This window comes from Cavia porcellus, unplaced genomic scaffold, assembly GCF_034190915.1.
Source record: "Cavia porcellus strain 051 isolate PalLab524CR breed Dunkin Hartley unplaced genomic scaffold, mCavPor4.1 scaffold_37, whole genome shotgun sequence".
Classification (NCBI taxonomy): Eukaryota; Metazoa; Chordata; class Mammalia; order Rodentia; family Caviidae; genus Cavia; species Cavia porcellus.
The window spans coordinates 7918429-7933704 of NW_026947520.1; the positions used below are offsets into that span (position 1 = coordinate 7918429).

General features: G+C 36.3%; 1 pseudogene; it reads right to left on the bottom strand.

Annotated features, from left to right (window-relative positions):
* LOC100734292 (formin-like protein 2) overlaps nucleotides 1-12937 on the bottom strand; it is a 38801-nt pseudogene extending 25864 nt beyond the window's left edge.
* Between the last annotated feature and the right edge of the window lie 2339 nt (nucleotides 12938-15276).

Consider the following 15276-nt stretch of genomic DNA (forward strand, 5'->3'; position numbering starts at 1 on the left):
GAAATACAGTACATGGTTAGCCAACTTATCCTGTACAAATCATGAAAAAGTTTTTTGAACTAGTGGAAAGAACTACAGTAAGATATACAAATTCCAAAGTACAAGCCAGCAAATAAAATATTTCAAAGAAAATGCATGAAATATACTCACTCCAATTATTAACGATAATGCAAATATATCAACATCACATTATTTGCAATCAAGTTAGGACCCTTGCTTGAGGTAATTATTAAGGAAATAATACTACCCTGCCTGCCTGACTGAAATGTCTATTCTTATGTTTCTAGATGTTTCTTTGATACTAAACAAAGAGTATTTCAAATATGGATTGATTTAAGCCCTGACAATTTTATTTTCGGAATATTAGTGGTAGACTAGGTAACAAAAAAAGACACTGTGTCAAAACCCAGGGCATTGTCAGGGAAAAGTGTTCAGGAATAAAAGTATCAGCAGATATCTGGACATGGTAACAAATATTTAAAAAGAAGCTGGATGTAGTGGCACACACCTGTAATCCCAGCACTTGGTAGGCTGAGGCAGGAAGATCATTGTCAATTCAAGACCACACCCTGTGCTGCAAAATGAACTCAAGGCCAGTCCAAACTGCATAGTGAGACACTGTTTCAAAAAGATGAAAAAAGTATGAGGAAGATACAGACAACATCAATGGAATTATGAGAGAAATATCACTTACTTGGATATTCCTGCTCCCAATTATAGGAGCATTAGTGGCTTCAGCACATGATAAAATCAAATCAAACACTGTGGCAGGAGCACTTCCTTTAGACACAGGGGCACAGTGAATCCGCTAGAGATTTCTGGTGCTGTGCAAAACCCATTAACTTCTTGTATACATTGACTGCACAACTGATGTGTTAGAGTCTGAGAACAAAGAATGCCCATGTGTGAGTGTGAATAAAAATCATTCTGGGGGGTATAAATCACATAGATGAGTTGTTCCTCATTTTCCCTTATTTGCATGTCCAGAAATCAAGAAGGACACAATGAATAAAGCCATGATATGCACATTGTGGACCTAATTGAATATCCTCAGTGCAAGTCTCCCCTTGAAGGAGGTATATGAATATCAGTGGGCACTGTGTAAGGATGCAAAACATTTTATGCACAATGAAAGAAAATTAGAAGGCATAACATTGTATACAGGGAATAGTTTGTGGTAGCTTTTTGGCACTGAATTCAACCTATGTTCTCAGCTTCTGATTCTAAAGAACATCAGTCAGTGTCCTGTGCAGTGGCAGCTCAGTTTGGAGAAGACACATAAATAGTACAGTAAGGTAGAGGGTGATATATACCTCAGCTTCCAGCCCTGAAAAGAGGAAACTAAGAAAACAAGAATTTATCATATCTTAGTTTTTGAAAGTTTAAAAGATTGCAGGGAAATTCACAATAATGCATAGGCAGTATTTATATCTATGAGTGAGGAGGACAGGGCAGCAGTAGGAAAAATATGAATGCAATCACTCACAGATGCTTACGCATTATCCTCCCTGGTCACGAAAATGAAAATAAAAACATGGGGAAACACTTACAGCATTGCAAATTAGTCCATCTAAGGCTTCAGATGAAAGACATCAGTGTAGTATATATAAATAAAAAGGGAGAAAAATCCTCCAATCACCACATCCCCATCCTATACACAATAGTGCTCCTACCAAGTAGGCAGGCTTTATTTTCAAAATTACAAACCAGGATGGAATTCTGCAGGAGAATAAAGAATGATCAACAGGAACATCATAGGCAATGTCTGTAAAAGCTTCTCAGAGTGAAAAGGAACTTTCTGTATCAGCCATGTAAACACATACATCATGTGTGTATCTCTGCATGTGCTATGGTTTTACATTGATAAAGATACTCTTTTCTCCTGAGTCTTTTCAGCAAAGACTCTCCGAGGAACCAGAAGGAATTTGCCACCACCCTCCTTGTAGGTTCTGCATTTGAGGTCTGTTGTCCACGTGAAAAACAAAGTTGGAAATTATATGTGCATATTATACTTTCTCCTGTGGGCACTTGGACTCATTCAAGTACACTGATAGCAAGATTCCAAGGATCAATTTCTCCTGGGGATATTTTCTCCCTATCCACTGTCAATAAGCCATATGGAATGCTATCTACAGATTGCTCTGGAGGTTCAGCGCTAGGTGTTCACTGAAGTGGTCTGATATGGTTTAGGTTCAGCCAACTACATTTGTGTAGTATGCAATCCAGACTAAAAACAAGATACACACTCATACACCTAGGTTTGTTGCATCCACTGCTCACTTTCTGTGTGGCCCATGTTCCTTTGCATAACATTCCTTGTGCTGAACTCACATCCAATTACTTCTCTTTTTAGTGGGATGCCAGTAATTTCACTGAATGTGCTAAACCAAATCCCTTCCTCAAGATTATTACAGAAAAACTTACTTTTTAATTTTACTTTCTGTTAATATAGTTTTTCAATACATGAAATATGTTTTTTAAATTTTATTTAAAGAGCAAAAAGCAAAACAGAAAAAAGGGTACTAATAATACAGAATTTCAAAGAAAAATAACACTAAGAAATCACTAGTTAATAACTTACACAGTCATGTTAGTAATAGTGGTTCAAGTTACAAAATTAAAGCGTGCAAAGTGCACATTCAAACAGTGAGATTACAGTGTTCTGTTCAACAATCCCCCAAAATTTTAGTTTTATGGTCATCTAACTTACATACTTAAAAATACATGCTGTTATATACTTTGGAGCACTTTCTTTTCCTCTCTTTTTTACAATAGCAATCACACACTTGGGGTTTTAATTTCCCCTACTGTTCTTGTTACTTTTTATATTACACACACAATTTGATATTTATAAATATGATTCTCATCTATTTCGCTTATTAGAATATTTTCAATTTGTCTCCATATATCAGTGCAGGCCTCAAGATAATCCTTTTTATATATAAGTAATATCCTACTGTATAAAATACTACATCTTTTTTAACCACTCTGCAGTTGATGGACATTTTGATTGTTTCCAAGATTTAGCTATCACAAATTGTGCTTTTCTAAGTGCAGGTGCACATATATCATTGTAACATGACGTTTTCTGGGAAAATACCAAGGAGGGGAGTAGCTGGATTGAATGGAACTTCCAATCCTAGTCTTTGAGAAATATCTACTCCGATTTCCATAGCAACTGCACCAGCTTACTCTATCACCAACAGAAGAGTAGTGTTTCTTTTTCCCTGCAGTTGCACAAATGTTTCTTACCAGTCATTTTCTTGATGGCAGCTATTTTTTCCAGAGTGAGATGAAGTCTCAATGCTGCTCTAATTTGCATTTCTCAAGTGAACAGTGATGGTGAACATTTCTTCATTCACTTATTTGCCATTTGTATATGTTTAAAAATTATTTATTAAAAAATTTAAAAGAAAGGAGATTAAGATAAAAGAAAACATAACAACATAACCTGGGTCAGAACAGAACAATTAAAGCAACATAGTCTTTCACCATAAGATAATCTGACATAACAGTAGCTACCATGGTGTCTCTTTCCTTGAAATATTTGAGTATAACTTTGTATACTATAGCTTCAAACACAACATGACAGTGTAAACGCATTCAAGAGAATGAAAGTATTACAGGTTATTTAGAACCAACTAACAGAAAATGAACAATGGTTTCTATATTATGTCCTTGTGTATAAAACTTTTTATATTATCACATATAATAAAATCAATTGACCTTTATTATATTGAAGTTGAATTCAGTGCCAACATGGTAAACTGATGGAGACAGAAAAACAAAAGCTTCATGGGACTTCAAAATAAGATGAATTTGTATCAGCAATTGCTTTTATATTGTCTTGTTTTCTTCAAAATAACTGTTCATACTATCACAGATGATAAAATCAAACAAATCAGAAGAGAACCATTCCAATTAATGAAAACATTATATGGTTTCAAAGCAATATGATGGGGAATCGTATTTACCACATAGTTTTATGTATTCTTACATTTCTTACACTAGGAAAACTATTTGGTATTTATACATGTGAGTTTGATTTATTTTGCTTATAAGCATGGTCTCAAGCTGTGCTCATTTATTTGTAAATATCTCCAAGTGATCATTCTTTATAGCCGAGTAGAACTCTGTTGCATAAAAATAACACAACATTTTAATCCATTCCTCAGTTGATGGACACTTAGGTTGTTTCCAAGATCTGGCTATTACAAATTGTGCTGCTATAAACATGGGTGTACATATATCACTGTAGTATGATGTTTTCAGTTTTTCTGGATAAATCCCTAGAAGTGGAAGTCCCGAAAGGGACCTCCAATCCTAAGTTTTTGAGAAATCTCCAGACCCACCTACACATTTCTTGTACCAGTCTACACTCCCACAAACAGTACAGGAGAGTTCCTTTTCTCCAAAGCCTCTCCAGCATTTGTTGTTGGTACTTTTCTTAATCATGGCCATTCTTTCAGCTGTGAGATGGAATCTCAATGTGGTTTTAATTTGCATTTCTCTAATGAGTAATGACGATGAACATTTATTCATGTATTTATTTCCCACGTGCATTTCTTCATCTGAGAAGTGCGTATTCATCTCAGATGCCCATTTTTGGATTGGATCTTTGAATTTTGGGTGTCTGACTTTTTTTTTTAATGCTTTATATGTTTTAGACAGAAGTCCTTTGTCTGAGGGAGCGTTCACTAAGATTTTTTCCCACTTTGTGAGTTTTATATTCACTATGCTGAAGATTTCTTTTGATGTCCAGAAACTTTTTAATAAATTTCTCAGTTATTGATTCAGGGAATCATTTCCCGTGCGGTTTGATTCCTGTTCAGGAATTCTCTACCTACCCCTATGTCTTCAAGGTTTCTACCCAATTTGTCTTTCAATAGATTTAGTGTTTCTCTTTTAATATTCAGGTCTTTGATCCGTTTAGATTTTAATTTGGTATATGGTGACAGGCGTTGGTCTACTTTTAGTTTTCAGTGTGTGGAGAGCTAGTATTTCCAACATCATTTATTAAAGGTGCTGTCATTCTTCCAGCGAAACTCTTTCACCCATTTTTCAAAAATAATGTAGTTGAGTGTGTTTGTAGTTGTGGTTGTATCTTCTAATCAATTCCATTGATTTTTGGCTCTGTTTTGATTCAAGAACCATGTTGATTTTACTAAAGTTGCTTTGTAGTATAACTTCAAGTCATGAATTGTGATACCTCCGGGCTTGCCTTTGATGCTTACAACAGTCTTTGCTATTCTATGTCTCTTACAGTTGCAGATGAATTTGAGGAGTGATTTCTCTAGATCCATAGGTATGTCGGTGGTGTTTTTAATGGGATTGCATTGAATATGTAGAGCAGTTTTGGGAGAACAGCCATTTTCACAATATTTATTCTTCCTATCCATGAGTGAGAGATGTCTTTCCATTTTCTGAGATCCTCTTCAATTTCTTTTTTAGTGTATTATAATTTTCCCAATATAGGTCTTTCACTTCTTTCATGAGAAAAATTCCTAAATATTTCAATTTTTGTGTGCCAGTGTGAATGTTGTGGCTTCTCTTATTTCTCTCACTTTGATTTTGTTGTCAGTATATGCAAATGCTCTTGATTTTTGAGTATCAATTTTGTTTCCAGGTACATTGCTGAATTTATTTATTATATCTAGGTGTCTACAAATCGAAATTTGGGCACCTTCTATGTAAAGTATCATATCATCCACAAATAATAATTTAACTTCTCTTCCTACTTTACCCCTTTTGTTTTGATCTCTTATCTACTTGTTCTGGCTAGTATTTCCAGTACTATATTAAATAGGAGTGATTATAAAGGACATCCTTGTATTGTGCCTGACTTTCAAGTAAATTTCTTCAATTTTTGGCCTTTTAGTGTTATACTGGCTGTTGATTTGTTATAGTTGGCCTTCAATATATTGAGGTAAAGACCATCAATTCCAATTTTCTCTAAGGGTCTTATAATAAATGAGTGTTGGACCTTATTAAAAGCTTTTTCTGCATCTATAGGGGTGATCAGGTGGTTCTTACTTTTGACTTTATTGATGTGTTGGATTATATTTGTTGATTTACATATGTTGGACCTTCCCTGCATGCCTGGGATGAATTCCACTTAGTCATGGTGTATAATCTTCTTGATGCTTTGCTGAATCGTATTTGCCAATATTTTATTGAAGATTTTTGCATCTCTGTTCATTAGGGAGATTGGCCCGTAGTTATCTTTTTTAGTTGAATCTTAAGTTTTTGTACTAGACTAGTCTTTGCTTCCAGGAATGACTTAGGAAGAATTGCTTCCCTTTCAATTTCATTGAAGAGTTTGAGGAGTGTCAGCATTAAGTCTTCTTTGTATTTGTTGTAGAATTCTGCAGTGACCCTGTCTGGGCATGAGCTCTCCTTTGTAGTTAAGGACTTAATCACATTTTCAATTTTATTAATATAAATTGGGTTTTTCAGAAGTTTTACATCTTCTTGACCCTGCTTTGTTATTGCATATGTTTCTCAGAATGTGTGCATTTCTTCTGGGTTATCAAACCTATCAGAGTAGAGGTTTTTGAAATAGGTATTGATGAACTTCTGTATTTCCACAAGAGTCTGTAGTGATTTCGCTTTTTTCATTCCTTATTGCATGAATGTAACCATTTTCTTCCCTTTTATTAAATAAGGTTTCCTAGAGGCTCATCGGTTTTGTTTATTCTTTCAAAGAATGAACTCTTTGATTCATTGATTCTTTGGATTGTTTTCTTGTCACTATTGCATTGATTTCTTCTCTGACTTTTATAATTTCTCCCTACTTTTGGCTTTGTGCTGGGCTTGCTCTTTTTCTAGATGTTTGAGGTATAGCAACCGGTTTTTTATTTTTATTCATTCTGTTTTCCCAATGTGGGAACTCAGTGAAATAAATTTTCCTCTGAGCACAGCTTTCATTGCATCTCCCAGATTCCAGCAAGTTGTATTTGTATTTTGTTTTGCTTGTAGGTATTGTTTAATATGTTCTTTCATTTCCCCTGTAACCCACTGATTGTTCAAAAGTGTATATTCAATTTCCACATGTTTATGGAATTTTTGCAGTTTCTTTTATCATTAAATTCCAGTGTCATGTTCCTGTGATCTGATAACATGCGTTGGATAATTTCAATTGTTTTGCATTTACTTAAAAATGTTCTGTGGGCTAGTGTATTGTGTATTTTAGAGAATATCTCATGTTCTGCTGATAATAGTATATATTCTCATGTTGTGGAATGGAACACTCTATATGTGTATCAAGTCCACTTGTTCAAATGTGTGATTCAGTTCTGTTATTTTTTTGCTGATTTTTTGTCTGGTTGATCTGTGTCCTGGTGTCAATGGTATATTAAGGTCTCCTGTTATAAATGTGTTGTTACTTATTTGATTTTTCATTTCTGTTAATATTTACTTTGTATAACTGTGTGTCTTGGGATTTGGTGCATATATATTTAAGATTGTTATATTTTCCTCTTGAAGTTTTCCTCTATCTAGCAGGTAGTGACCTTCTTTATCTCTTAGGATCCTTCTTGGTTTGAAGTTCACATTGTCTGCAAACAGAATAGCTACCCCTGTGTTTTTTGGGGGGTTCAACTTGCATGAAGTATTTTTTTTCAAATTTTGACTTTCAGCCTGTGACTTTCCTTTTGGCTTAGGTGGGTTTATTGTAGACAGCATATGTTGGGATGTTGTTTCTTGATCCATTCTGCCAGTCTGTTTGGTTTAATTGGTGAATTGAGATCATTTACATTAATAGTTTAACTATTATATACTGGTTTATTGGTGACATGTTATCTTTCTGCTGTTGCGTCTTTATGTTTCCATTCCGTTTAACTGTCTGCCTTGCTTAGTAGTTTTTCCTATGTGTATCTAAACTGTCTTTCAGTATTCTTTGCCGGGCTGGTTTGTTGACCATGAAGTTCTTCAGCTGTTCTTTGTCATGGAAGTATCTTATTTCTCCATCAATTTTGAAGGACAGTGTTTCAGGGTACATTACACTAGGTTGGAAGTCATTTTTCATTAAGATCTGAAATACTTCACTCCATGCTCTTCTTGACTTTGTTGTTTGTACTGAGATGTCTTCTGTGATTCTGATAGGTTTTCCTTTATAGGTTATCTTGTTTTCTCTCTGACAGATTTTACTATTCTATTCTTATTTTGGATTTGTGCAATAGTGATTAATATATGTCTGGGTGTAGTTTTACATTGGTTGTGGCTTTTTGGAGTCCTATATGCTTCACTAATCTAAATGGCAGTTTCCATCCTCATGTTTGGGAAATTTTCAGCTCTTACTTCTGTAAATATATTCTTGACATCCTTTATGTTGTCCCCTTCTTTTTCATTTATCCTTATCAATATCATGGTGTTTTTCTTTTCATCATCTTGGAGCTTTTGAATTGTTATTTACTGATTCCTTGTTATTTTAAAAATATCTTTCCTTTCCTGTTCACTTGCTACAATCTTGTCGTTGAGGTCTTAAATTGTATTTTCACTTTCATTGAGGCATTTTCACAACTTTCAATGGAATTTTTGATTTTGTGCATATCTCTTCATGTTTGTTTTATAAGAAACAGGCATGTTTATAAGAAACAAACATGTCTTCATCTGTTTGTTTCTTATATTGTTCATCCAGGGATTTTATTTGTTTTCTTCTTCTAATTTTTTAACTGTGTCTTCTTTAAATATGTTCAGCATCTCTTTCATCACTTTTATCATTTTTTCTTTTACATGAGAGATTATCTCTAGTTTGAATTCCTTTAAAGCTTCCCATAGTTGCTCCTTTATTTAGTTGCTGTTATTTTAGGTATTTCATATTTTTTTTCTATGTACATAGCTCCTAGATTTTCTTGGGATGGGCTGGATGTTTGATATTGCATTTTGGTCTTTCGTTTTGTCATTTTCCTATATTTCTATATTGTTTCAATGCTTCTCCTGGGCATGTTGGAAATTGTGTCCTATGTCTTGGGCTCCAAGGACTAAGTGGAGGTTGCTGTGCATGGTACAGTCAGGCCCACAGTACCTCCTGTGCCATCTGCAGTGTTCCAGGAAGCTGGGTGGCCTCCTAACCACTGTGGATGATGGTCCAAAGCTCTCCCCAGGTTAGGACCAGTGGGCTGGAACTCATTTCATGTTCCCTCAACTCCCCTGATTGAAGAATGCTGCTGGGTATAATCTAGTCAGGCCACAAAACCTCCCAAAACTAGTCTATTGTGGCTAGAAGCAGAGTGGGTCCTTGACCACTGGGAGAGATGATCTTAAACTCTCCAAAGCCTCTGGATGTTGTGCAGGAACTCACCTCCTCTGCCAGTGGAGTTCCCTGGATTTCAAGGTCATTGGACATGGCCAGACAGGCCTGAAACCAGTAGAGCCCAGGTGAGTGTGGCTGCAAGTTAGGCGGGTACTTGTCCACTGGGAGCAGTGATATTAATCTCTTCTGGTGCTCTGGATGATGTGCAGAAACTCAGCTTTTCCAGTGCGTAGTTCCCTGGATTGAATGAAGGTCACTGGGCATGGTCCAGGCATGCCCCAAACCTGCAGAGTCCAATCTGGTGTGGCTGTGAGTTGGGAGCATCCTTGACCACTAGGAGAGATGATCTTAAACTCTTCCAGGGCTAGGGATGGTGTGCAGGAACTCATCTGGCAACTCAGTTCCCCAAATTGAAAGAAGGTACTATGCTGGCTTTCCTAACAATGTGAATTAATGTGGAGATCATTAAGTAAAATACTTTGAAGAATTTCTGTTTTGCTTCAGAATTTTTGCCTTCTTTACCTATTTTTGATCTATGCCACGCCTATGAACTGCTGATTCTTGATTCTTTTACATAATACTGTTGTCACATTGTACCAGGTTCTTCATTTATTAAATAGTTATATTCTCTTTTCACATGGTTTTACTTTGCTTCCTGAAGATGTATACATAAGCTTTGGAAATGTCTTTTCTAAGCTAAATGACTCACTTAATTTTCTCCATCCCCCAAGCTAAAAACTTTAGCTTTTCCTTAACTGTTACATCATATTTTGCACTTGCTTGGACCCGGGTTCTTTAGATTTAATGGTTTTCATCATTGGCTGTGAATGTTTAGGGGACAGTTGTAATCCTATATTCAGTGACAACAAGAAGGAAAACTCCTGAATACAGTAAGGAGACACAAGTAGCTCTGCAAATCTAGGGGAAAATCCTGCTTTAATGCAATGATTCAACAGGCTGACTGAAAGCAATGTCCAAGCAGGAGCCCTGGGCTTTGTGTTTTGTCTAGAGTCTATCATGTAGACTCTAGTCAAGCAGCCATGGTATTGTGTTTCTGCTCCCTTTTATCTTATTGGGAAGAAAGTGGAGCAGCCTTGTATCATAAAGAAGCGTCTATGTTGTATGAATTGTTTAGTCAGGCACAATCCTCTGTCAAGCACTCTAGTCAGAAGTTTCCAGGATGTTGCTGAGACTCCCAACCTGGCTTAGCATTATGTGTGTTGTGAATTCTACTGACTGTGACTGCATGGGAAGGTGCTGGGTTACAGTCAGCCCTCAAAATGGTGATGAAGCAAAGCCAAATTGCCCAACATAGGAGTGGGGCTTATGGACGCCTAACTTGTGGTTGGAAATGGGCAGAATGAGCTTTGCCATTTGGACCTTCATGAATCAGGTGATTAGTCATTGTTCCTATGTCAACTGTCACAAGTGCACATTCTTGATCCTTTGTAACCCTCTGGGTAGGATCAAGGCATCTGCCAGAACCTAAACATCCTGTCCCATGGAGGTGACTTTGTCACGGCCAGATCCTTGCCTTTGCTGGCTCAGTAACTGCAGCCCTGCTCCCACTATGCTGCTCAGTGAGCAGGATGGTTAAAGGGATTTTAATGATCCAATTGTGAGGTTTCTGTGTGTGTGAGAGGTCTCCCAGCAGCAGACTAGGTATTAAACTTTATATCTAAAATGACTCTAAAGTGTCTTGTGAGTTTGAAAGTTGATTGATTTCTATACGCACTGTCCTCACTAGTGAATTCATTCACTGGTGAATTCAATATCTGAATGTGCATATTGGATGTCAGGACCTGTCTGTGATGGGTCCCTAAAAGAAAAAAATGTATTCTTGTTTGAAGCACCTCACATATTTCCTTCCATCCAAACTGCATGCATGGCTTGAGTAACTTTTCTTTCACCATGCCAGTTTTCCATTACATTTCTACCATGGATCTAGTAGATCACAAACTGAAATTGAGCCAATGTAAACTTCTCCTCTAAATTGTGGGTATTTAGTATTTTTTTTTCTTTTTTAAAATTTTTATTTAAAGAAAGACTAAACAAAACAGAAAATAGGTAGAAATAGTACATATGTTCAGAGAAGAAAATAAACAGTAAGAAATCACTAGTTGATGTTATCATTTAACAAATAGTTGATCAAGGTACGAAATGGAACATGTGGGAATTCAGACAGAGAGACTACAAACAGTTCTGTTCAACTGTCCAACAAGAACTTAGTAACATGGTTGTCAATCCTATACACTTAAACATACATGCAGTTATCCATATCTTCATTTATGTTTAGATTAAACAAACTAAAGCAGGTTAAAATTATTCTGAACAAAGATTAATAGTATTGCTGGATTTCACATCATGACACTCCATGATCAGCACTGGGTACTATAGTGTCTTCTTTTTAAAATTGAATTTAAAGAAAGACTAAACAAAACAGAAAATGGGTAGAAATAATACATAATTTCAAAGAAAAAAACAAAGAGTAAGAAAACACTAGTTGATGATTACGGATTGTCACCTTCCAAATAGTTATTCAAGATACTAAAGTGGAGCATATAAAGTGTGGATTCAAACAGTGAGATTGCAATCAGTTCTGTTCAACTATCCAACAAAAACTTAGAAATATGGTTATCAATCCTATACACTTAAACATATATGCAGTTACCCATATCTTCAATTCTGATGATATTGACCAAACACAAGCAGGCTAATATCACTCTAGACAAAGAATAATACTATTGCTGGGTTTCACAGTATGACACTCCAGGATGAACACTGGGTATTTTAGTGTCTCTTTTACTTTAAAGTATCTGTTCATTTCATCATGTGTCATACAATAAGTCCTCATAAACTGTTTATAGATTCTACACATGCATGCATCTTAAACTGTATTTCTTTTTTTCTTTAATTTTGAAAGTAGTAAAATGCAACAGCACAAGACAGAACAAAGCCAGTCGAGACAATGCAATGAAATTGGTACAGGATGTTCACAGTATACTGGGATAGTAATAATAAGTACTATGGTATTTCTCTTTAACTTGACAATAGTTGTCCAGTCAATTGTAAAATTAAACCAAAAAAATAGAACATTATAAAACCAGTTGAGAATACTGAATAGAGCAGAAGAAACATAACAAAACAGTGAAAACAACCTATGCCTTCAAACAGAAGATAGAAGGAAATCCCCCATATTTGCTATACTGCATATGGTCATCCCCACAAGAGATGACAAAACATCTATCCCCAGAAGATATAGGGGAGGCTACAGGCAGGAGAAGGGTGCTTGATTTTCAGCCCATGTGACAGTAGGCTCAGAGGTAATGGTTCTCCTCCAGGCCCAACCTGCAGGTACTAACCAAGAATGCAGGTGAATAAGCTGCCTGTGTCCCTCCATGGCTGGATCTCTGGAGTGCTGTTCTCCTTCTGACCCATGTTGCAGGTGAATAAGCTGCCTGAGTCCCTCCAGGATGTATCTCTGTTCTCCTCCTGGCCTGCATTGCAAATAATTACTGAGAGGGCAGGTGAACAAGCTGCCTGAGTCCCTCCATGGCTGGATCTCTGGAGCTGATTCTCCTCCTGGCCAATGTTGCAGAGGCTTACCAAGAGGGTGTGTGAACTAGCCACCTGAGTCTCTCCATGGGCAGATCTCTGGAACTCTGTTCTCCTCCTGGCCCGCATTGCAGATGCTTACCAAGAGGTCAGGTGAACAAGGTGCCTGAGTCCCTTTATGGCCAGATCTCTGGAGATCTGTTCTCCTCCTGCACTGCATTGCAGATGCTTACCAAGAGGGCCAGTGAATAAGCTGCCTGAGTCCCTCCATGGCCATATCTCTGGATCTCTGTTCTTTTCCTGGTCTGCATTGTAGATGCTTACCAAGAAGGTGGGTGAACCAGCTGCCTGAGTCCTTCCATAGCTGGGTCCCTGGAGCTGATTCTACTGGCCCACATGGCAGATGCTTACCAAGAGGGTGGGTGAATAAGCTGCCAGAGTCTCTCAAATGGCCGGATCTCTGGAGCTCTGTTCTCCTCCTGACCCACATGGCAGACACTTACCAAGAGGGCGGGTGAACAAGGTGCCTGAGTGCCTCCATGGCCGGATCTCTGGGGCTGGCATTTAGTATTTTATTTCACTAACTGTGAAGTGACTAAACCACCCAATTATGCTAACTTTGTTAAAAGTTTAGATTCAGGATCTCAAACAGTCTGAATTTGATTGTGATGACTGTAAATTCCAAAGTTCCCACTTCCCACACTTGTCTACAATCCTAGAGTTTTTACAAATTGCATGAAAATTGAAAGAAATGTTCAATATTTCCTGTAATGAGATTCAATGTTAGCAATGTGGCCAAGCCTACTTCAAGTACTATATTATATCCAGAAGATTACAATAAAGAAAGATAAATGGTAAGATTTTTGTGGCTCAGAATGGCAAAAAATCTATGTAAAAAGGAAAAGATACTTTCATCTTAATGCTATAAAGCACAATTTTGGGCAAACTATGAAACCCAAACTCTGAATCTCCTGGAAGTAGAGCATCCACAGGTGATCTGTAAGTGGGTGAAAAAATAGAGAAGCACCATCTTTCACATAAATGCTATAGTTTGTAGAAAATTTGTAGACCTTTTTTTTTTTTTAAAATAACTTACTAGCTAAATGTGGTGGAGTATGTCTGTAATTCCAGCAGTTGGACTGAGGCAGGAGGAATGTTGGGGGTTCAAGTTCAGCCTGGCCTACACAGTAAGTTCAAGGCCATTCTTAACTACAGAGTGAGACATTTCTCAAAACAAATTAAGTGCTGAATGAGGTAGGAATGAATAATGAATAAAAGTGGTGTTGCAACCTGGGGCAAGCACCAAGTGTAGGGCTATAAGCATGTCAATAATTGGGAATAAAATTGTGTTCTGTGCAGAGAGAAACAAAGTAGATTACATACAATGTGGAAAAACAACAGATATTGATGGGTGTCAAAATCAGCTCTTGAACTTGTGGTTTTCCTCTGAAAATGTTATTAGTTTGAATTAAAGAATGAATTCTATTCTGGCTCAGTTTGAATATGGCTTAAGATTTTAGTTTTGGAAGAAATAAAGGAATTTACATAAAGTTATATAAATCTTTTGTTACTGCTAAGTTAATCTAATCATTGTTGAGCCATAATCAGAAATTTTGTTTCTCTGTTAGCTTAAAAATTGATTGGCCATCATTATTTAGGTGTAATGGGAAGGATATTGCACAGTAATAGAAACTATTACAAGCTATTTGTTGTAATAGTAAAGATTTGGCCCAGGACTTTCACTCTGATGGATATCCAGTCCTTTTTCAGTTTTAGTAATCATTATTTTGAATTTTAACTCTTTGTCTCACTATCCTGAGCTTGAAGTTCTTACCCTTTTTCGTAAGCCTCCCCGAGTGATTTGATCATGGCTGTGGATCACCAAGCACAACTATATACCATGATCATAACATCCAATTATTTGGATCATAACATTCAATTATTTGTTTTTATATCAAAATATAATTTTGATCACAACTATATACCATGATCATAACATTCAATTATTTGTTTTTATATCAAAATATAATTTTGATCACAACTATATACCATGATCATAACATTCAATTATTTGTTTTTATATCAAAATATAATCTTCCCAATGTGAATTATGGATGCCATTTTGAAAATAACATCCTTGAACTTTCTTCCCTTAGATAACTATCTGTGCATTTGACATTAAAAATGTGTATAGTATAATTTTTAATAGAAGAGAGAATCTGACTACCATAAATTTTAAGCTGTAGAAATAGTGATTCCTTTTGATCATAAGCCACTTTGAGGCATTATATTCATTTCAGGTAATTATATGATCTAGGGTGCTATTCCTTGATAACTTCAGAATAATGAAAAACAGTATTTCATGCTTTGGAATCTCTGGAAACATGCTTTGGAAGCTTTGGAATCTTCACTTGGAGCAGTGTATTAGAAGTGCATTTTGAATTTGTCAAGGTTTTGGTCACTCTGGA